The sequence below is a fragment of the Puntigrus tetrazona genome, chromosome 8 (genome assembly GCF_018831695.1).
Source record: "Puntigrus tetrazona isolate hp1 chromosome 8, ASM1883169v1, whole genome shotgun sequence".
In the NCBI taxonomy this organism is placed as follows: domain Eukaryota; kingdom Metazoa; phylum Chordata; class Actinopteri; order Cypriniformes; family Cyprinidae; genus Puntigrus; species Puntigrus tetrazona.
Genome location: NC_056706.1, coordinates 7,965,568 through 7,989,064, shown reverse-complemented (window position 1 = coordinate 7,989,064; position 23,497 = coordinate 7,965,568). Strand labels below are relative to the sequence as shown.

At 40.9% G+C, this 23,497-nt stretch overlaps 1 protein-coding gene and 1 pseudogene across 1 annotated transcript in view; both read right to left on the bottom strand.

The window, feature by feature from the left end:
- LOC122350865 (collagen alpha-1(I) chain-like) overlaps nt 1–23,497 on the bottom strand; it is a 513,797-nt gene that overhangs the window by 30,473 nt on the left and 459,827 nt on the right. The window lies entirely within an intron of this gene.
- The window catches only part of LOC122350868, a 52,722-nt pseudogene that overhangs the window by 4,550 nt on the left and 24,675 nt on the right, over nt 1–23,497 (bottom strand).

Here is a 23,497-nt window from a genome sequence, read left to right as displayed (position 1 = left end):
GATAAGTCTTGACAAAATGATATGCGCTTTTACTGTATAAGCTTGAGGCAAATGTATGCCTAGTCATTTTCAGAGTAGACCCCAATTATATCATTCATATTAATTTAAATTGTATTCCTGGTATTATTTATAGTGATGCTTCTTTTCTATTTCAGAGTTCAAGATAGACATTTGAACTGCAGATGAAATATGAAAGGAATTAATTATTGGCTTCTCTTTTTGGGGGAAGGTACATTGCATGTACACTCTTAAAAATAATGGTGCTTTAAAAGGTTCTTCAAGCGATGTCATAAAAGAACATTTTTGCTTCCCACAAAGAATCATTCAGTCAAAGGGTCTTTAAAGAACCATCTCTTGATTACCTTTTTATAATCTGAAGGCAAAGGTTCTTTAAGGAATCTCTGTTATTATTTAAATAAATACATAATTAAAACAACTTCTAGAATATTTCTTCTTGCCTTATAGTGTTTCTCTCACCTGAGGAGATTCCCACGGCTGAGGGTGTGATCCTGGGTGTGTCCGCTCATGATATTTAGACTCAACCGCTTAGATGTCAGGCTCTTTCTCTCCGAATATCCCGCCTCTACACGTATAGATCCAACTCCATATTTCTCCTCCAGGCATCTCAGAGGCAGAGCTCTGTTGATTGGCTGAAAGATAATCGCCTCCGACAATCTCAGATACCGCTCACGGTTGCCTACGAGTATCGCACCAACGCAACGGACGCTGTCAAAGCCCTCCTTCTCAAACAGATACTGAACACGCGAGTAGGCCTCGCCTATAGCTACCACGCGCTTGTTAATTTTGAAGTGTTGAGGGGTGTTCTTCCACTGGCAGGTCAGAACGTAGTTTCCTGGGCTGGACAGCGAGTCTCTGATCAGAAAGTCTCCATCTCTCTGAACCAGGTTTTCAGCCACCTTAAATTCAAACATACACACATAATTTTAATTTTTTTAGTCAGTGTTTTTTATTTTATATATATTCCTTCCTTCCTCCTTAGTTTCAGATGTATTGCATGTTGAAGCGTGGCCTAGATGTGCATGAAGTTGTGGTGCTCATGCAGGAGCTCAAACACTGGAGGAAACATTTTGAAGCTTGTATGTTTTTGTACTAATGATATTCTGTCTTATCAGATTATGTACACATCCTGCAAACATTACCAAACTACTTTTACGACAGTGATTCATGGCATGACCTAGATATTACTTTCTTTTGTGGATCACTAGTGCATTCAACCAGTTTATAATGATGGACTACCTCTCCAAACTGAATGTTGGGCTTCTGGAAGCTGTACAGAATATTAATGAGTCAGTGTGTAAATCATTCTGAGATCAGAAAATCAGCCTAGAATATATTTTTTATATATTTAGTTTTTTAAAATGTCAGTTTGTCTTTTGATTATTCATTTATATGAGAATCTATATTAGATTAAAGCAAGCTTATATTTCATTGTTTCATATTACTCACATATTTCTCACTATGTGCTCATGTAAAAGATCAAACGCTTAATAAATCTGTTAGCATGTGTGTTTGGAGCTGTGGGGCGGCAGGGGCACCAGGAAAACTGTCATTAAGTGTGTGATTAGAATCTCAAAGTGTTTATGACGATGTGCTAAACAGCTATTCTCAAGCCTTTTCTACAGTAGCTAAAACAGCAGCTAAAAATCTTGCCGCTTAGTTTGTCCAAATATGCATGGTTTCACAGGTTGCTGTTTTCACAGTGACAAACAAAGCAGACGGGCATTTACGGAAACACTTTTGAAATCAAACTCGGTCATTTCACACCACTCATTATAAAAATAAGTATGTCAAATCGGTAAATGCCTGTCTTTCTCTCTTTCCTTGTTTGGAGTCTGTTTGATTAACTTGAGCTGAGCAGGTCAAACTTGTCCAGCTGAAAGACTCGAGGGTAAACACACATGCTGTCAGGGGTTTTGTGATAATCACAGGTGTGTAGTGATCCAAGGACCACTCAAAAGAATCAGACTCAACGATTCCTTTTAACAGTGCTGATGGATAGCATAAGTGTAGAGAATGTATTAACACATATGTAGTGTTTTTTTTTTTTTGCAATTATTATTAATTGTTGTAAGTTTGTCTTATTCATGAACCCATTGAACTATACTTTAAGGTCATTCCTAAGGTGTGTTGAGCCTTGATTGAATACTTTTGTTCTTACATATTTGTGGTGTAAGCAGTAGACAGACTGTGGATGCTGGTGGTTCAGATCATATGATGCTGTTAAATAAATACACCTCGGGTCAAATAGCTGTCATGGTTCATCACTGAATTAAACACTCTTGCTCTGTTACAATTGTTGATGGACGAGATGTCAGTTTCAGGGGCATATCCTGCAAAGGAGCATGGGAAAGAGGAGCATGGTTTTCACAAGAGCAGATCTGTAGCTGTCAGCGCTGTGATGTTTGCCTTGATGAAAAAGTGTTGATGGCTGTTTTTGAATAAAGCTTGATGCTAATGAACCATCCAGAATATAGTGGTTAAGCACAGTACTAGTCAAGATATTATTAGTCTCTGTTTTGATGTTTGACAAGCTATCTGTTGTAACATTTAGTTGAGGCACCACATTTAGTGCTTCGTTTCAGTGAAATGTTTTGTTTTCCTTGATCGTGGATGAAGACTGGGTGTGAAAGTGACTTTTCTTGTTCTGGACAGGTTTGGCGCCTGTAACCAGTTCAGAACAAGTATTGATCAACCATTAGATAGGTTCTTAAATACATGCCCATTCTACTGTATATGCTTAGTTTTTTCTTATTTCTAGCATCAAATCATTAACATGCACTTTCACTCTAGCTAAGCAAGTAAAATTACATTTTAATGGAACATTTATCGGTTACTAGTTTGCAATATGTAATATGTCATTTAATGTTAGTAAAATACAAATGTATACACTTTTTCTAACTTTTGACCATTGATTTTTTTTTAAATATTAGTACTGTAGCCACGATAATACAATAATGTTCTTTGAAGTAACTTGTAGCACCTTGTAAATAAACAAAGTAAAAAAGTAGATGCATGTGGTATCTCCTACATCATTACATCGTTTTTTTTTTTTTATCCTTCCATGGTACTTTTTGTACCTTTAGCAAGTTATCCATAAGAACATCTAATGCAAGTCATATCCTCAGTGTTTTTCTTCCCTTAATGAACTACTCTAGCTGAAGCAAACAAGGCCACATGTTTTAATTCATTATCCTTTCTACAAAGAAAGTAAATGTTCAATGCCAGATACAGGCATGACTTCACTGTCACTCAAGGAGAGAACAGCTATGCTCTGACAGCAGAAAGATCTCTACTCTCTGCCAGATTCAAATTCTAAACAGTATTGCAGTCACGTGGTAACCATACACATACTTATTAAATCACGGAAACAGCCACTCACCATAGAAATCCTCTATAATCCAAGCATTATCCCATAATGATCGCCCCCACCCCTTTCCCTCTTCATATGCCCAGGAAAGCTGTACCTGTCTAGGGATGGCTCCGTGATACCAGGCATGGCTTCTTGGTTCCTCGCTGCTCAGTTTCAGTTCTTCTTCTAGTTCCTCCGAAGCTTTTCCGGGGTCCTCCATGATGTACTTGTCCCTCAAACTGCACATAGATGGGCACAGAAGAGTAGGTTAGAGCCATGTTGGCCCTAGATAGTATTTTTAGTCTCTATGATTGAAGTTTATTTGTAACAGTCTTTTATTAGTCTCTCTTTTTCTGTTCCCTCCTTCTTTTTGCCCTGTGACTCAGTATCTGACTGGCTGATGGATCCTGTGCTGATCTGTTTACGGTGACGTTTAAGTCCCTCCTCTTCCTGTCTGTCCCCGCCCCTTTACGCCGTGGGGCAAGCTGCACCTTTACCTGCGCACACGCCCACCGCTCTGATTCATCAAGGGTTTTCTGGTTTGCTGGAAAATGCGTGTCACCTCAGAAGGTTGTGGATTTCACAATTGTGGAATTTAAGAGTACTTTTCAATAAGATGCTTAAAAGAAATGCACTCATTAGTCATTTTCTATGAAACATGATTAGTTTTGATTAGTTTGTATTAAAATCATAAATCTCATTCATAAGATACTTCATAAAGCTTAGTTTGTTATCATTCCCAACTGGGCTGTGTTTTATTCACAGGCTTGCCTTCAGTGTCTCAGTAGCATATCTCGGTCATGTGAGCATTGTCAGTGTAATATGTTTTCAAACAAATGGCATGAATAGCACTTCGTGCTTTCATGCTTTCAACATTGATTCCTACCAAGCAACTGAAATGTAGACAGATTATGCAATTTTAAATCTCGCAATATCCTCCATGTCTTAACATCACATGCCATTGTTGTTTATCAACAAAGTAGGAGTTGTAATAATGTTTCTGTGGCCAGATGAATCTGGTTATGTTTGGAGTGCAGTGTATATTATCAATGATAAAAGCTTTATTAATGAATTCTATAAGAAATTATTGTTAGTTTATGAAACCTGTTAACAAATTCTTTAAAATATAATAATTCTATAAAACTGTATGAGTAGTACAGACCTAATAGCAGTAGCAGTGCAGGGTTTGGGGCAGTGCAGCATGTGAGAAATTTGTTATAATCAATGAATTGGGGTTAACAAGTATGGTTTCCCAAAAATATTAACTGTTTTCATCATTGATGATAATGTTTCTTGAGCACCAGCTCAGCATTTAACAGTTATTTAAAATTGCAATAATGTAAATCTAATAAATGCATCCTTTGTGAGCATAAGATGCCAACTTCCAACAACTTGCTATGCTAAGCTTTTTCAACCTGTTTTTCTGAATCATAAACTTTATATTTTAATAATATTTCTATGGGGCTGAAGGCTTAAGCACTTCGTGGTGTGCTTAACAACTCTCTTTCTCCTATCATGGATTGCTATCATAGTTTATTGTATTATCGCCATGAAAGTTTGAACTGCATGCTGTGCTTGTGTTACAACCGGGGCAAAAAGAGGCTGTTACATATTTTAGATGGGGGATTTCAAACATAATCTCGTGTTTTCTTCTTTTTGGTTAAGTGCTTGGAATGTCAGCTATGTGTGGTACCCAACCTCAGAGACCTAAAGTGGTACCTTTGTGCTGTAGCTGGTAGTTTTATGCAGTGGGTACTCGAGCACGACACTGCAGCATAACCCCAAGCTAAATCTGTGTGTGGGGAAAATTCCCAGCAGGACTCCGCAGTTTCAACTTTGTAGTTGTGGTCTATTGAGTAATATGTCAAATGAAACTCACAAAAGGGCAAAGGTAATTGAAATTGATGACTGACTGTGTGTGTGTGTGTGTGTGTGTTTGTGTGTGTGCTCAGTAGTGGAAACTTCAATTGATACATAACTGATTGATTTAAGTCACAGAACCAGTGATGCTGTTGTGTATTTTTAATAACAAGTCCCATTTTAGTGTTGCTGTAGCTTTGTAGATTGAAATAGCTTTCATGACTTGATAATTAAGAGCTTTTGGTTTTCTTAAAACTGCCAAGACATCGGAATATGGCCGAGAGCCATATTGATGTACAGTGATGTCATACAGCGTTAGAAACTTGAACCTGCTGCCTATGGACTACTTGAGGACTCATGGACAGTGTTTTATTTTAACTCTAGGATATTTATTATAAGGCACACATTATGTATTTAAAACACTTATAAACTGCAGCATGTGAAAACGCCACTTTAATATTTGTATATAAAAACTGGCTATGCATTTTGTGTTTTTCTACGACTGAGAGTAGCACTTGAGCTACATCGTTGAGAGGATGCTTAGCTGTCAGTTTCTCTCTCTGTGTGTTTACTGACCCACAGCCCGAGCAGTGTCTGTCAAGCATGTCAGGCAGTTATTAGGATCTTACTGACCACAATCTGTCACTGTGATCCACCACAAACCACTGCACACAGGGCTGGCAGTGCTGGACATCTAACAAAGGCATATTTCATCTCTATTTAGCAAAATACTCAATTTTCAAAGCACCCAAAAGCAAAACTACACTCCCCACAGAGATGAAACCATGTGCAATCGATTCGGTACCCTCCCATTAGTGTATATATTATGTACCACTGTATAAAGCAACAATCATTCTAACTTAATTGATATCACAGATTAAAACAGCATTTTGGCTTGGCCATATTCAAATTATGTTCTGTGAACTATGTAAACAGATTGACTAGATTAACTATTCCCCATGCAAATAAATTCATAAATTATTTTAAATGGTTTTTAAATGTTTATCTATTATTTATTTATTTTATGGGGGTTTCAAGTACTTGATGTACTACTTTATAGAACATTTGACCCTAAGTGGATAGCCAACAGTTGATTGCTGGGAGAGAGATAAATTCTGCCATAAGATCTCTTAATTCTAGCCTCTGAGTTACTGATTTGTGTTGGGAAAGCATCTCACACAAACATATGGCAGAGTCTTATCGCTTCCTTTTTTGAGCAGCTAGTGGATAATCCTGGCCGATTTATCCTCATGTCAACTCTCTGTCACTGATCATTCAATAGCTTTAAAACCGCAAAATGTTTTCAGAGGACTGTCTGAAGGGCACGTTTTAGATGGTCAGGTATTATGATTGCTTAAAAAGGCTTCAACAAACCCTCTGAATTAAGGAGTGGTGCATTTCTTTGAAAGCAGACTATAAAAGCAGTTCTGCTCTTATTAAAGTGAATTTATTCAAGTCATGCCACGCAACTGACAGTTTTTCCCTTTATATGGAGGACCTTCTAAGATCCTTACTATGTATAGAGACTGACAAACCCAGGCCACATCGAGGACTGAAATATACTCTGATGCCTCTGGTATTGTAGTGAGGGACGGGCGTCACGCCCTCTCCATTTAGACAACAGCGAGCCAAGCCAACACCCCGCAAGCCACAAATTACAGTGACCAGACGACACATACTTTTACCCTGGCTGGGAAAATCATCCCAAAGCACTTGTTTGCGCTTAGTGTCTTCAACTCTGTTACACAATACAGTGATTAAAAAAAAAACATTTTAGTAAAAACATATGAGCACGAGACTGTATTCTTTTTTGGACCCGATGTTCACTTTTTTGGACCTGATGTTCACGTTTTAAGGTTTAATGACTGCTTTGTGATTGCATGCCAGCTGAGGTGGTGTTTATCTGGCATGGCCGTTGCATTCATTCTGCGCTACGACATCGTGGATCCATTTAGAGGTGCACTGAGGCCGTAAATGTTTAAAAATAGCCAAAGCTCAATTGCTCGAGCAGCTCGATAGCAGCATGACGAATAATCTCTCCATCGAGCAGCGGTGTAGACATATTTGTACATCAAATCAATCACCTCTACTTTTAGTTGTAGCCATTTATATATTGGCATTTTTATCTTTGCACATCCAAGGAGCTGATTGCTATGGTTCTTTTATATAGCGGCATGCATTTTGAATGTGAAGCATTTGGATGTATTGAATTAAGGTTCAAAGGTCTCATTGGGTAAGTGCAGAGCACAGGTTAGCTATCGACAGGAGAATAGGCCAAATAATGACGATATACTAGAGACACTTTGCAGTATTAATAAGAGACATTCTCTGTAGTAGTGTGTGAAGCATGGCTAAGTGACTAAGCACACATTAGATCATATTGGCGCATGTCAGAACTGACTGTTCTCATGGCATTTCTGGTCAAAGATGATGTGCTCAAAGGCTGAATTTGTTCTAGAAAGTGGCTTTTGGATAATGATTATGGATGAGATGACATTCCCGTGTTGATTCTTGAACATCTAATCCTCTTTAGTTCCACAAGTGGCCGTTCAGCAGCTTAGTGAGTGAACTCTTAAAAATCCATGTTTTGAGGATTAGGGCAAAGTGCATGACTGAAGATGGAGATCATTTTCATGAGTTTGAATGAGATTCATCGTTGTGATGGAAACCAACAGGACGCTAATCCGATGGTACATGTAGATAGTTAGTCATACTTACACTAATAATTAGAGATTTGAACACCATTTTTTTTTGAGTAAGGTATGAGTAATACCTTACTGTTGCAGCTTGTTGAGAACTAATTATTTATCAAGTGATGTGATGATAAAAGAAGAAAAATACGGGGCCTTAGTAAAAGAGGAGTTTTTAGTATAACCTAGATACCCGAGCATCAGCAGCCACACAGAACATCCTAGCAACTGTATACCAATGTGTTAAAAATGACTTTGAATACCTTGGCATCAACTGCCCTCACATTATGGTAGGACTTTGCATGGATAAGCATCACTCACATTAACATATAAAATGTAAAATTGTATTTCCTGCTGTTTCCTCTGGGGGGCTCGAAGGATGGAGACCCCCTGTCTCGACCCTGTAGGTTGAGATTCCCAAGGGTTTCAGATGGTCATTAGTGGCCTCTTACTGTATATACAGGACAATCGACCTGATCTGGGCTTTGGTGTTGGGTCACACCCTTCCTGAACCAGAGTAAACAAAGAGGGCCATCAGAGTGTCCCATCAGCCTCCTGGGACTTTAAACACAGGACCTCTTCCTCCCTTATCTCACCCCCATCACATTGTCCATTTAGATGGTCCCTGGGGTGTCTGTCACCGTCTTGTATTCCTGGACAGGGCAGGACAAATCTTAGCTAAAAGAACAGACCATCAGAGTCTGGGGATGTGACAGATGCTCATGAAAGATTTATGGTACTTAAATTTACTTAAAATACACATTTTTGGTGCAAGGGATGAGAACCAGCATGAACCTTGCTATAAAATGTTTTTTTATTATTTTTCTCTGTAGATGCAAGTGTTTATTATTTATATTTTTATAAATACATAATGAAAAATTTATGTTGTCATAAAATGTCAAAACTTTGATTTTGACTTTTCTCTCTACTGTATAATAATCTAGTCAAATAGCATTGAAAAGCTAGATTTTCTCTCTCTCTCTTGCTCTCTCTCATTTAATCACATTTTCTCTATTTCAATCTATGATCCCCCAGCCCCCTCATTCCATTCCAGTTCTGTCCCAATCAGCGTGGCCCAGCCCTGGCTTTGTAAGGAGGGCAGAAGGGGAGATTAGGGCCTGGGGCAGCTGTGCTGGATCACTTTGAACATGGCCTCTTTTTAATGTTTCCTCAAGCGTGCTCAAATTGTTGTATAGGAAACGAGAGAAGAAGGGAAAAAGTGCAGGACACGCTTGTCCCGAGGACTCAAAATTGCTGGAAGCCATCCTGTTAGAAAAGAAAGCCTTGAGCCCGGAGAATGCCTTGAAGTCATATAGATTGCTTGAGGAAGGTAGAATTAGAGAAGATAAAACTGACTGTTACAAACTTTTTCCTCATGAACACTGCTGAAATGTGGATAATAGATTTTAGAAAGTTCCAGAATGATGTTTTATTCCCTGATCCAAAAACATATTCTTTTATCACAGACAGGAGGTGAAACTGAAGGGACTGTACCAGGCTGTGTCAGCACCTCTCCAGCAGCCTGTCAATCAGACAGCCTTCCCGCTGTCCCACTGCTCTGCTGAGCTTTTATTTCTGCCACAGCCATGATACTTCTGCTGTGTTACACTGTCAGTGTGTGGGGAACCTCTGCTGCATGTCCAGTGTGTGTGGGAAGTGTTAGAGAGAAGACGACATGATTCTTTTCAGTTAATTTCAATGAACCAATTTGTTCAAAAATGATTCATGTGCATCAACTTTAACGCAAGATCCATTCTCTCATTCAAAAACAGCTAGACATACCCAAGAAAGATACAGGATCTCAAGACAAGGGTTTGGAGTCTACTTTTAACTTGATGGCATTTTAAAAGCACTAATGGCATGCCATGAACGCACACTAAATCATTAAAAAGAACCGACTCAGAAGAACGATTTATTCGACATTCATTGGAGTCCATGTCTGTCAGGTGTAAATATACGTCTCTGCCAAGCGAGTAAGCCTGTTTATTTAAGGCAGACTTGTCACGGTTTGAGTTTCAAGCCTCCGCAGGGTGGAAGACATTCACGGCTGTATCGTACAGTACACGCCACCCTCCTTTCCACAGCTGCTCCTCACACTCACCAAAATAAAGCCTTCAAGTTGTTTTCACCACTGAGAAATTTACTTAGAAGTCGCTCACTGCCAGATGAAGCTTTCTATGACTGAAGCCGTTCTGTGAGAAACTTCCTCTCAAAAGAAAGTATTCATACAAGAGGCACCAACACTGCCCTCTCTGTCCTTCTAACGCCCATTGACCCCCAACACCATCGCAAAGACCGGAAGTCTCCATGACAACCTAGCGCTATTTTTAGAAACGAGCCCAAAAAATGTGGACCAGACCCGAATGTTTTCAACAGACGTTCAAACCCTGAGAGTGAGGATCCGATGAGTTGGCGGCCAGACCTGAGAAATAACAAACATGCTGCTATTTCTGGCCAATTCAGCCTTAGAAATTCAAAAATATAGACCGTTCTGATAAACAAGCCAGGAATCTGTCATCAGTGTTGGTGGCGTTTGCATTTATGCAGTTGGTGGACACATTTATTTGAAGCAACTTGCATTGAATTGGATGCTATGCATCCTTTCAGTTCATGGGAGTTGAACCCATGACCTTGGCATTGCTAGTGCCGTGCTCTGCTGTTTGATCTGCATGAATACTGTGATTAAAAGCAGGAGTGTTCAATGAATTTCTGTTTCCTAATGTGTTCAGCTTTGTGTTCTAGGTTTCGATGGACCATAGATCAGAAGTTCATGCACCCTCAGAAAGAAAGAACTTGATTAGCCACACCTGTGGAGGCTCACAGATATACTTCAAGACACTCAGAAATTTGAATGCATTTCATCCTGTTGGCCAAAACCCCCTGTAGTCTCTGTGTGATCTGAGTCTTTGAACATTCTTGCTGTTAATAATCCATACGTTTTGAATAGTTGTATGACCCGCTGGGTGATGGTTTTCCTTCCTACATCAGTTCCATATAAAACTAACAGCCTCATGCAGGGCAACCAATTTTATATCAGCCATAAATTCACTCAACCTGACCTGAGCAGCTCTCTGTCCTTATCACATGACACATTAGATGAGTGAACAGAACTGCACGTGTTCACACACAGGGATAAAAGATTTCAATCAATACTGGTTAAATGGTTTTGAAGACAACAATGAGAAGGATGTGCAGCTAAACAATTACAAGTGAATGGGAAGAAACACACATACACACTTGTAAGTGAGCGTGTGCCTGACACCTTCACTTACTATAATGAAACAAAGCCATATATCAAAAGAACCCGGACCAAAGACTGCCACAATAAAACTACACATGGACCTGCTTTTTATGGCAGCTTTATATCAAATTTTTCTTTTTGCCACATTTTTGTTTTTTACATTTCCCCCTTTTTTTTTAATAATCTATTCATTTGTAATGTTACATTTTTACTGCTAACCAACATAAATTGTTACATAATTATATAAATTAACAGCAAACAGTGCTTAAAATATAAAGAACAAAATATATGAAATATAAACGTATATAAATATAATAAACATTACACGTGAAGCATATGCTACTAAAATACATAAATTAACACGTAAATTTATACAGATGTCAATTTAACAAGCTTTCACTCACCTTGGCTCCAATAACAGAGCTCTTCTGATAGAAGCAGCACAAAGCTGCCGTTATGCTCCTTAAAATATTGCATCTCTCCGACATCTCTCTTGTTTCTGTGGCACTCATCAGTGGAAATACTCTTACACGCTTTAATCTCCAGAACTCAGTGCTTTATACCTCCGGTGAACAGGAGCATGATAGCTGCCCAGCGACTGTCTGTGAACTCTCTCAGCGTGAGTGTGAGTGTGTGCATGTGTTTGTGCGCTCAGCAGTGCATATGCTGCTCCATGCTGTTGCTCTCACCCCGGGCAGCCCATGTAGGAGCCGTGCTAAACTCCATGTGATATGACTTTCCAGCCAATCGGAGTTCAGCCATCTGCATGAGCGCCACACAGCCAGCCTCTAAACCAACCCCCTTTTCCCCAAAACCTCTAACAGCTTGTCAGAAAACAGATGAGGAGAGAACGGGATGGAAAGATGCATTTAGATTAGGGCTTCAAATTTTGTTTTCACATTTTCTCTTAGAGATTCCAAAATGTAAAGCTCCTTTCTATGAATTACAAGCGTATTAGTAATTGAGCAGAAATTCTATTTAGCCATTTTGAGATTTTCAGTCATTAACAGGCCAGTTAACAGAAGCTTGGGAAGCTAGTAAATATTATGTTTTGAGTTATGAGATATGTAGAGGCATTCCATTGGCAATTCAAACATCCATATCGGCTGACCAGTTATGCTAATGTAATTAATCATCTTCACGTATTCCTGATTTTCTGCACCGGTTTTAAAAGATGTGTGATTTTAAGCATGATAAAATGTGTAAAACTGAGTAGAAGTACTAGCTTATAGTTTGTAGTTAAATGCATAATTAAATTAACCAAAATACTATACATAACAAATACATGATTTAACAGACATGCGCAGAATTGTCTTTGCTCAAATTCCACGTAGGCCTTGTTAAGGGTTTAAAAGATGAAAATGGTCACTTCATATCAAAACGGAGTAAAAACAGTACTGACACAAATTGCAAGTAAATGAGAACATGCTGAGAAACAATCTGATATCAAGCAGTTCAGTGACATGAAAAACCGTTGCTTATCACTAATGACATTTGAAACTAATCTTTTTAGACAAGAGCGGCGTTTCCTGTGGAGGACTTTCAGGAGCAGTATCCCAGGCAGATGAGGAGATTGGTGATGCTGTGTGACAGGTCTGCACTGAAGAACCAGGACCGTGTCTTTTAGTATCATCACAACATCACTCTAAAATCCAGCGGGGTTTCAGTAACAGCAGGGGTTAATCTAAAAGAGCATTCCCAGCAGGCAGAGCTCTCTTCCCCAGCTGGGACAACCCTGACCCTGTGAAGGAGCTCGGTTGAGCCTGAAGAGGGTCCCAGGCGGCCACATTCACTCATTTTCCCACTGGGGTTTAAATAACAAGACTACTCTGTCTCTTAGTCGCATGCAAACAGCACTTAGTGTTATTGCTGCTAGTTGGCTAACTAGAGGGGCTTTTGTTGGGGGCTAACAGGGCTTTCTCTTGATTAGCCTATTTGCGAACAGCATTATAAGTTCTGTCATTTTCAGGGAAACCCCATAGAAAAGGCTCAGAGAGTAAAAGAGGCATTTGCAAACCGGTAAGTTTAGAAGACAGAAGAGAATTCAGGTTTTCCAGACCATTCCACCGGATTGAATTAGAGCTCACAGTCTGTCTGTGTGTGTGTTATTTGTACCTTTTAATATTGTGTGGCTATTTAGTGAAAGGACCTTTCAGAAATGATTTCATAATATCAGTGTTTCTCACGTAGTTCTACACACAAAGGTCCATTAGAAAGTAAAAGTGAAGTGATTAGTGAAAAGTTTCTTTACATATTTAATTTTTCTTTCTAACATAAATAATTTTTGTAAGTTTTATTTGACCACAATACTTCAGCTGCATGAATTTGTTTGTGTAAAAAAATCATGTTTTACACCATGAACAGAAATTGATCCAAAGAGCATTTTGTGCTTCAGTGGAAGCAGGAACACCTGACCGTCTGTGCAGAGTTCACATGATTACTATTTTTCTGTTTTGACAGTCACGCTGGACTTTTAAATCTTCTTAAGTTAAATTAATATGTGACTGCAAGTGAAAAGAATTATTAAGTTCGTCATTAAGGAGGGAAAAGCGGTAAAGTGTGCTGTTTGTCGTACATAATCCAGAGCCATTTTTGGACACAAAGAGTTGGATGTCTATCAACAGATTTGTAATGTTTCTCCCAGATTGCTCTTAAGAAGTAAACAAAGACATTCTGGCTGGCTGGCACACCCTCGGACCAACACTGGAATGTTCTCCTGAGAGTGACTACTAAACTACCTAATTATGCTCAATAAAATCACCATGGTCCTGCGAGCAAATCTGCCTTTCCATGGTCTGCTAAAGCAAGCAGCTAGCGGGATGTTTTTGTACACAAGAGCAAAAATACATTTTAAATATATGTTTGACTTCACTTCAAGACATCATAGTTCAAAGGGTAAAGTGTTTGCATGTGACCGTTTCTAGCTGAATAGCATATCTGTATTTTAACGCACAGCAGGATGAATTGGGGTAATCTGGGAAACCACTGATTCTATCTTGCTCATTTTTCCTGAGCAAAAATGCAGATGATTACAAATTAGATTTGCAATTCGAAAATGCTAAATACTACAAAATGCAGCATAAGTCCATTTTCTAAGCTGAGAGTCCAACAGCAGCTTTTCATTTTGAATGCAATGTATTTTTGCCTTTTGCTACAAGTATACTTATAATGGGTTTTGTCACATTTGCTTTATTTTTGATAATGTTATATTTTTATTACATATTTTAATATCATTTTATTATTATACACTACAAACTGTGATTGGAAAGTTTCACTGGAATCAGTAGACTGAATAAAAACATGCTGCAATTTATTAGGTATTTTAACAGGGCTGCAGTGCATATACATGAACACTAGGGGTATTGTGCCTCTGTAATGTGTTCAGTAATAATCAAAGCAAGCTTGAGTGGCTCATAAGGTCTCAAAGTTCACTAATGTTCTGGCAAACCTTTAGATGCACCGATAATCTTCCTCTTTGTTTAGTTTGAGTGATATGACAATTCATTTCCGTTGCTGTATGTAATACAATGTTCATTCAGTTTTAGCTTTGACTCACTAATGTTTGGTTTTATCAGTCTTGCTCCAAGTTCACATGTAAAGATCAAGACGTTTTCCACCCTAAGGACATGAGTTTGATCAACGATCTTCATCACCACTGAAGTTAAGATTTTAGCACAATAAAGTGTTCCCTGAGGTAAAGCTCTAAAAATACTAAGTTTAATATCACTGCATTAAGATCTGGAATACATGCCAACACTTCTTCTTCTTCTTTTTCTTCCGCTTATCCGGGGCCGGGTCATGGGGGGCAACAGTCTAAGCAGGGATGCCCAGACTTCCTCTCCCCCCAGACACTTCCTCCAGCTCTTCCGGGGGACACCGAGGCGCTCCCAGGCCAGCCGAGAGACATAGTCTCTCCAGCGTGTCCTAGGTCTTCCCGGGGCCTCTTTCGGTGGGACATGCCGGAACACCTCCCTTGGGAGGCGTCCGGGAGGCATCCGGAACAGATGCCCGAGCCACCTCAGCTGGCCTCTCTCGATGTGGAGGAGCAGCGGGTCTACTCGAGCTCCTCCCGAGTGACTGAACTCCTCACCCTATCTCTAAGGGAGCGCCCAGCCACCCTACGAAGGAAACTCATTTCGACCGCTTGTATCCGGGATCTCATTCTTTCGGTCATGACCCAAAGCTCATGACCATAGGTGAGAGTAGGAGCGAAGATCGACCGGTAAATCGAGAGCTTCGCCTTGCGACTTAGCTCTTTTTCACCATGACAGACCAGTACAGCGACTGCATTGCTGCAGAAGCTGCACCGATCCGCCTGTCAATCTCTCGTTCCATCCTTCCCTCACTCGTGAACGAGACCCCAAGATACTTAACTCCTCCACCTGGGGCAGGAGCTCCCCACCAACCTGAAGGGGCAAGCCACCCTTGTCCGACTGAGGACCAAGGCCTCAGACTTGGAGGTGCTGATTTTCATCCCTGCCGCTTCACACTCAGCTGCAAACCGCCCCAGCACACACTGTAGGTCTTGGCCAGATGCAGCCAACAGAACAACATCATCAGCAAAAAGCAGAGAAGCTATCCTGTGGTCACCAAACCAGACCCCTCCGGCCCCCGACTGCGCCTAGAAATCCTGTCCATAAAAATAATGAACAGGACCGGTGACAAAGGGCAGCCCTGTCGGAGTCCAACATGCACTGGAAACAAGTCTGACTTAATGCCGGCAATGCGAACCAAGCTCCTGCTCTGATCATACAGGGATCGGACAGCCCTTAGCAAAGGGCCCCTTACCCCATATTCCCAGAGCACCCCCCACAGGACACCACGAGGAACCCGGTCGAATGCCTTCTCCAAATCCACAAAACACATGTAGACTGGTTGGGCAAACTCCCAGGAACCCTCCAGCATCCTGGAGAGGGTATAGAGCTGGTCCAGTGTTCCACGTCCAGGCGAAACCCGCATTGTTCCTCTTGAGCCGAGGTTCAACTATCGGGTGATTCTCCTCTCCAGTACCCTGGCATAGACTTTCCCAGGGAGGCTGAGAAGTGTGATCCCCCTATAGTTGGAGCACACCCTCCGGTCCCCTTCTTGAAAGAGGAACCACCACCCCCGTCTGCCAGTCCAGAGGCACTTTCCCCGCGTCCGCGCGATGCTGCAGAGGCGTGTCAGCCAAGACAGCCCCACAACATCCAGAGACCTGAGGTATTCCGGGCGGATCTCGTCCACCCCTGGTGCCTTGCCACAGAGGAGCTTCTCAACCACCTCAGTGACCTCAGCTAGGTAATGGTCGAGTCCCCGGATCCCGGCCTCTGCTCCCTCAGTGGAAGACGTGTTGACGGGATTGAGGAGGTCCTCAAAGTATTCCTTCCACCGCCCCACAATATCCCCAGTCGAGGTTAGCAGGTTCCCATCAGCACTATATCACGGTGTTGGCAGGGCACTGCTTTCCCTTTCTGAGGCGTCGGACGGTTTGCCAGAACCTCTTTGAGGCCGTTCGATAGTCATTTTCCATGGCCTCCCGAACTCCTCCCAGACCCGAGTTTTGCCTGCACAACCACCCGGGCAGCAGTCCGCTTGGCCCACGGTACCTGTCAGCTGCTTCAGGGGTCCCTCGGGCCAACCATGCCCGATAGGACTCCTTCTTCAGCTTGACGGCATCCCTTACTTCCGGTGTCCACCATCGGGTTCGGGGTTGCCGCCACGACACGCACCGAGACTTTACGGCCACAGCTCCGGACGGCTGCGTCGACCAAAGAGGTAGAGAACATAGTCCATTCGGACTCAATGTCTCCAGCCTCCCTCGGGATCCGGTCAAAGTTCTGCCGAGGCGGGGTTGAAGATCTCCCTGACAGGGTCTCTGCCAAACGTTCCCAACAGACCCTCACGGTACGTTTGGGCCTGCCAAGTCTGTCCGCCTCCTCCCCGCGCCAGCGGATCCAACTCACCACCAGGTGGTGATCAGTTGACAGCTCCGCCCCTCTCTTCACCCGAGTGTCCAAGACATGCGGCCGGAGATCAGATGATACAACCACAAAGTCGATCATCGACCTCCGCCTCTAGGTGTCCTGATGCCAGGTGTACTGGTGGACACCCTTATGCTTGAACATGGTGTTGCGTTATGGACAGACCGTGCCTAGCACAGAATTCCAACAACAGAACACCACTCAGGTTTAGATCGGGGGGGCCGTTCCTCCCAATCACGCCCCTCCAGGTGTCACTAGCATCACCAACGTGAGCGTTGAAGTCCCCCAGCAGGACGATAGAGTCCCGGTTGGAGCACTTTCCAGCACCCCTCCCAAGGACTCCAAGAAGGCCGGGTACTCTACACTGCCATTCGGCCCGTAGGCACAAATGACAGTGAGAGTCCTCCCCCCAACCCGAAGTCGCAGGGAGGCGACCCTCTTGTCCACCGGGTTAAACTCCAACACATGGCGGCTAAGCTGGGGAGCTATGAGCAAGCCCACACCAGCCTGCCGCCTCTCACTGCGGGCAACACCAGAGTAGTGAAGAGTCCAGCCCCTTTCGAGAAGATGGGTTCCAGAGTCCAAGCAGTGCGTGGAGGTGAGCCCGACTATCTCTAGCCGGTATCTCTCAACCTCACGCAACAACTCAGGCTCCTTCCCCCCCAGAGAGGTGACGTTCCATGTCCCTAAAACTAGATTCTGAGTCCAGGGGTTGGGTTGTCGAGGTCCCCGCCTTCGACTGCTACCCAAACCACAAGGCACCGGCCCCTTACGGTCCCTCCTGCAGGTGGTGGGCCCACGGGGGGATGGCCCCACGCCGCTGTTTCGGGCTGAGCCCGGCCGGGTCCCGTGGGGCAAGACCCGCCACCAGGCGCTCGCATGCCGGCCCGGCCCCAGGCCTGGCTCCATGGCGGGGCCCGGCTGCGCCATACCGGGCGACGTCGCGACTCCATTCCAGGTCTTTTCCATAAGGGTGTCATGGACCGCTCTTTGTCTGGCTTGTCACCTAGGACCTGTTTGCCATGGGAGACCCTACCAGGGGCATATAGCCCCGACAACCTAGCTCCTAGGGTCATTCAGGCACTCAAACCCCCTCCACCACGTTAAGGTGGCGATCCTCGGAGGGGCATTATGCCAACACATTGTATTATAATAACTGGGGCTTAGGAGGGGAGTGTGCCACATGCTATTTCTTTCTTTTCAATTTAATGAAAACTCTGGATACCTGACAACGCATTTAAAGTAATATAAAAAAGTAAAACAATACGTCTTAGCATTTGTTAGGGCATACATAGTTACTTTAGTTATATTTATAATTGTTAAACACTATTGCATATAAAGCAATCGGTCACTGACAAATATCAAAATCAAAATAACACCCCCTGCAATATTTTCATGTGTATTTACAGTTAAGAATGATATGTTTGTAAATGAAAAATATTGTGCTGTGTAATAATATTATTACCGATTACATCTTGAGAATTTCTTTCTGACCATTTTTTTGTCTATCTAATCTATCTACAGAATATGAAATATCAAGCAGCGGCGATATGATTTCATCTGACAATATGAGTGGGTGTGTCAGTGTCTTCCATCAGGTCTGCATGCTTCCTGTCTCTCTCATCATCTGAGAGACAGAAGCCCTTTGAGCTGTTCGTACTGGGCCAGTCTATGTTCTCTGTTCAAAACCAGGCTTTCTGCGCCTCTGTCTCTAGCTGGTGTATGCAGTCAAACAGGCTGCAGGCCGGACTAAGGAGGTCTTTCTGTGGGTTCGCAGGGCAGCAGATCCCACAGAGCGAACAGTGCCTCATTGTTCCTGTAAAGCTCTTTCATGAGTGCTTAGCAGCTTACTGAGCAACAGTGTGTGTGTTCACCATCAGGCCATCAAGAACAGAAAGATGTGTGTGGGGAAAACGGAAATAAATCTGTTAATATATTTTTTATAAAAATATATTTAAAAGTACAATAAAGTTGTAGGTACTAGTCAAAAGAATATAGTCATAATAATGGAAGACACGATATTTTGAGAAAAAGCCAAAAGTATGTAAATAAAGTTGTAATAGTTTGATATAATTTAGAAATTTGATATAATAGAAATCTCCTATTGCTGCAGTATTGTGACTGACTTAAATTTTTGACATTTTACTCTAAATATTTTGACTTTTACTACAACTTTATTCAGCTAATCCTCTTTTTATGCATAACCATATGTTTATTTTGAAATTTGTTAATTGTACATTATAAACTCAGATTAGATTACTTTTCAGTTTGTATCCAAATTTTGAATAGTTGTTGGTCTTTCTTAAAAGTATAACATGAAAATTAGTGTTAACGTGTCATGTAATTAATAATAAACCAAATGTGGCACTGATGCATCATTCTCATCCATGAATCACAATAAGAAGTCATGCGTCATATCCGCAGATCACAGATTTGATTCCCACCCTTTAAAAAAATATATTTTTAAACAGCAATTCATTCAAACAATTTCCACCCTCCAGATCCTCTTTGATGATAATAGCTCCAGTTTCTTTAATCTCTGCTTCACACGCAAGACGAAAGGAAACAGAAGAATAAAGGCTTGATATTGTAAAAAAAAATAATAATAATAATAAAAAAATCATATAATTTGTGCTTGATATTAAAATTAGATGACTTGCCCTAAGTTGTGTGAATAAGTTTTTGTCCTGGGGTTAGAGAAGTTAAATTGAGGAGAAATTGTTCATTTGAGCTAACATCCAAACTTGACTCGTTCAACCCCAGCCACGATGGAGAGCACCACCTAACCTGATATCATCTGAAAACAAACAGTTTTCACTAACAACACTCATCTGACTTCAGGAAGTGATATCAGTGCATGAGGTCTTGGAAGTTAATTATGCTATATTTTTGATGGCTGACTTCCTGGTAACTTTGAAGAAAATATTGCTTAGCCAACAAGTTGTCAAAAAAATAGGCCAAGGCTGTAAAACCAGCACAAATGAACTGAAAACCTAAGGCATGCAAAACTAGCCAGTCAAATGTTAAATTAAATTAAACTTGATGGAAATTGCTAATTAATTACAGGCCTTGTGTATAGAGAGTGTATTTAATGTAATGTGAACAAACAAGCTGTAAAGGACTGAAGTATCATTTAAATGTTTTATTTGTCATTGTTTTATGGCTGAATTTTCAACATTAGGTAAAAGTATGAAAGGTAAGTATTATTTATATCAAACTAAATGGTGCCTAACGTGATTATACTATGTCTACAGAACAATATATATTGTATTAAATGGTTTAAGATGATAAAAAAAAAAGTCAGTTTGTTGTTTTCTGACTGATTTTGTGCACAGATCAGCTTGGAAACCTTCTGTCACGGAGAGAGAGATCAGAGATCGCAGGTTCTGTCAGACACTAGACATGTACAGACCCAGGTGTTTGATAAACATGATGCTGGAAACTCAACACCGCCTGAAGAGGGCAAGCTGAGGTTCACATTAATTCAGTCTGAGGGAGAGGAAGAGGATTGATTTACTGGAGCTATGAGAACCACAGACCTCGATGCAGACACCCAAACACACAGGTGTGATGAAGACTCTGTCATCATCTAGATTTAGTTTTCAGCTGAGTTTTTAATGGTGTTACAGTTCAGCTGCAGACGCGTGCTTACAGATGGCCACACATTAAACGGGCAGAAAGTTCTGAGAGCTTTCTAAAATGGAGTATAAAGAGCCAGTGTATATGCAGTTCATTTGATTGAAACATTTCATGGCCGTGTTATTCCCCTGAGGATATCCTGTCATTTTCCGAATCATATTTTGCTCCAATTTATTTATCAATTGCATTACACTCCATTAATATCCAGATGAGTTAGATGCTGTTAGATAATTAATCACGATTCGATTCAGTCCCGTAGTATAATAAGACAAGAACATGCAAGCTATTGTTTTGGTTTAGGACAACTTTGATGAAAGGTTTTGGTCCATTTCAAATTTTGGCTACTGTTTACTGTGTGTCTTTGTTATGTATATATAATGTATTTACATTTAATGCTTATATTAATATAATTAATATCTAAATATATTTCATATATAAACATTACATATTTTCCTAAATATTTACATGCATGTGTTTGTATTTGTATATACATAATAAATATACACATTACACACACACACACATACATTATGTGAAAAATTGGATGCAATTAACCGTTTGGCAGCAGTAGTATAAACACATTAATTAATGAATAATTTTTCACTTTTTTAGTAATTGAAATATTAATTATTAATGGAAAAATACAAAATATTTTTATTTATTAAAAAGAATCAGTTCAATCAGGCAATATTTACTTTTATGTTAATATATAAATTGCATTATATTAATGAAAATATAGTGGTAAAATGTGCTTAATTGTTATAAAACGTGCAAAAATAATTATATAAAAATAGGCTTTTGAAAAATAAAATGTCTGTAAAATATGGAAAACATTCTTGGACAGGTGGTGGGATTGTAATATGTAATGATGTTTTAGAAAAAAAATATTTTTTTAAATATGTTGATTGTCTGTTCAACTGTGCCGGATCACTACTAAGTTGAAGTTGCTATTGACTGTGTTTGTGCTGTTTGCTTTGGTTTGTTGTCTGTGTGAGGTAATGCTGAGGTATTTGTTCTTCACAGAGAGTTGCTAGACCCCAATATGATGCAAACCACTGAGCTACTGACTACAGGGAGGACAGTAAGAGAGAGAGATGATAGTTTCTCAGCAGGCTGACAGAGGTAGCTGTGTGGTGACAGCACACCCAAGGCTGCAGGTGATCACAGTGGAAAATCTCATTCAGTCAGTGCTAACCGAATGAGGCACTCAAGATATATGTCACACCATATCTTTCATCAGAGTCGTGGGTGCTCTAACACAGTCATATCGTGTGATGAAGAGCTTTCATAACTGCTAGATGATGCCCCAGGTCAAAATAAAGCCAGAAAACAATTCTGCTTTTGCTGGCAAAGTGAAATTTGTCATTCGCTCTTAACTTGATACTGTAATTTCAACTGCATACGTTGCCTGCAGAGCCTTGAAACATCACCAGCTCATTTCCTCTTTGTAATTGTGCCGTTTTAATTGAGGATGTGTCTACATGGGCCCCTCGCACAGTAGGAAACACAGAAATTGTCAGATCCTTATCGGAAATTTCGGCTGTAGAGTTTCCTGTGTTTTATGAACAGCTCTGGCTTAAATTTGCACGAGTCTAATGTCTGATGTATTAAAACTTTGCCTGTTATTCCCTTCAGATTCAAATGAGGCCAACTACCTAGACAGGTCAAGGAGAGTGCACTTTATATGATAAACGCCATGGAAAAGTTAAATAACACTGAGAAATTGAACGAACGTATTGTTTTTGCAATCGGTTTAACTCCTAATCATTCTTAACTAGCACATAAGATACATCAGGAAGTGTAAATGTTTATACAACAAAGATAATCACTCCTACTGACGCACACATTTATCTCTGATGCAAATCTAAGTGTGCAATGTAATACGTATATTTACTCAGTCAATAAACTACAAACCTTCATATCCTCAACATTCAGCATAGATGACATTCCTGTCCTGCTTTAAACACTCTACACTTACAAAACTCCGCTGAATAGTATTGGATATCTCAAAGGCTTAAGGGTCGCCTAAGATCATTTCTGTCTATTTCTGCTATTTCAACATTACCTCATACATTGCCAGTGGCTTTTTACCATAATAGAGTGATCATTTCAAAGTCCACATGCACATGTTAAGCTAAAATGTAAAGCCTTACCTTGACATACTCCATGGTAGGGTCCATGCCTGCACCGTCCCTGCAGGAAAAAGAAAGAACTCTCTTCAGCGAACACATCAACTCTCCTTTAGCTCAGCTGCCTGCCGGTTTAACTGTAAGTGTGGAGTGCTGTGTGTGTGTGTGTGTGTGTGTCCTTTTTGGGCAGGCTGTACGTTGAACTGCAGTAAAGTGCCTTCCAGTTCAGCCTCTCTCGCCTGAGGTCATTACACCACAGTATAGACCGCAACATGTGAAGACAAACACCCACCACCCCCCCACCCCCAAACATACACAATTACTTTCAATTACTTCCACACCAACCCAAATGCATGAAGTTTAACTGAGATTAATGCAGATATCAATTTAGATAATGCATTTTAAAAAACGAGAAAAAGAATAAATGTAGGGTTAAGTGGTCAGGGATGAGCATGTCAGGTCTTTTAGAGAGGCTCTCTGTCTCACACACAAACACACTCTTGTGACTCTCTCCGGATTTATGCTTACGTGAAGACTTAAACTCCAAATTCTAAAGGATTATAGCCAGGAAAAGGGAAATTAATTCCTTGAGTCTAAATTTCCCACAG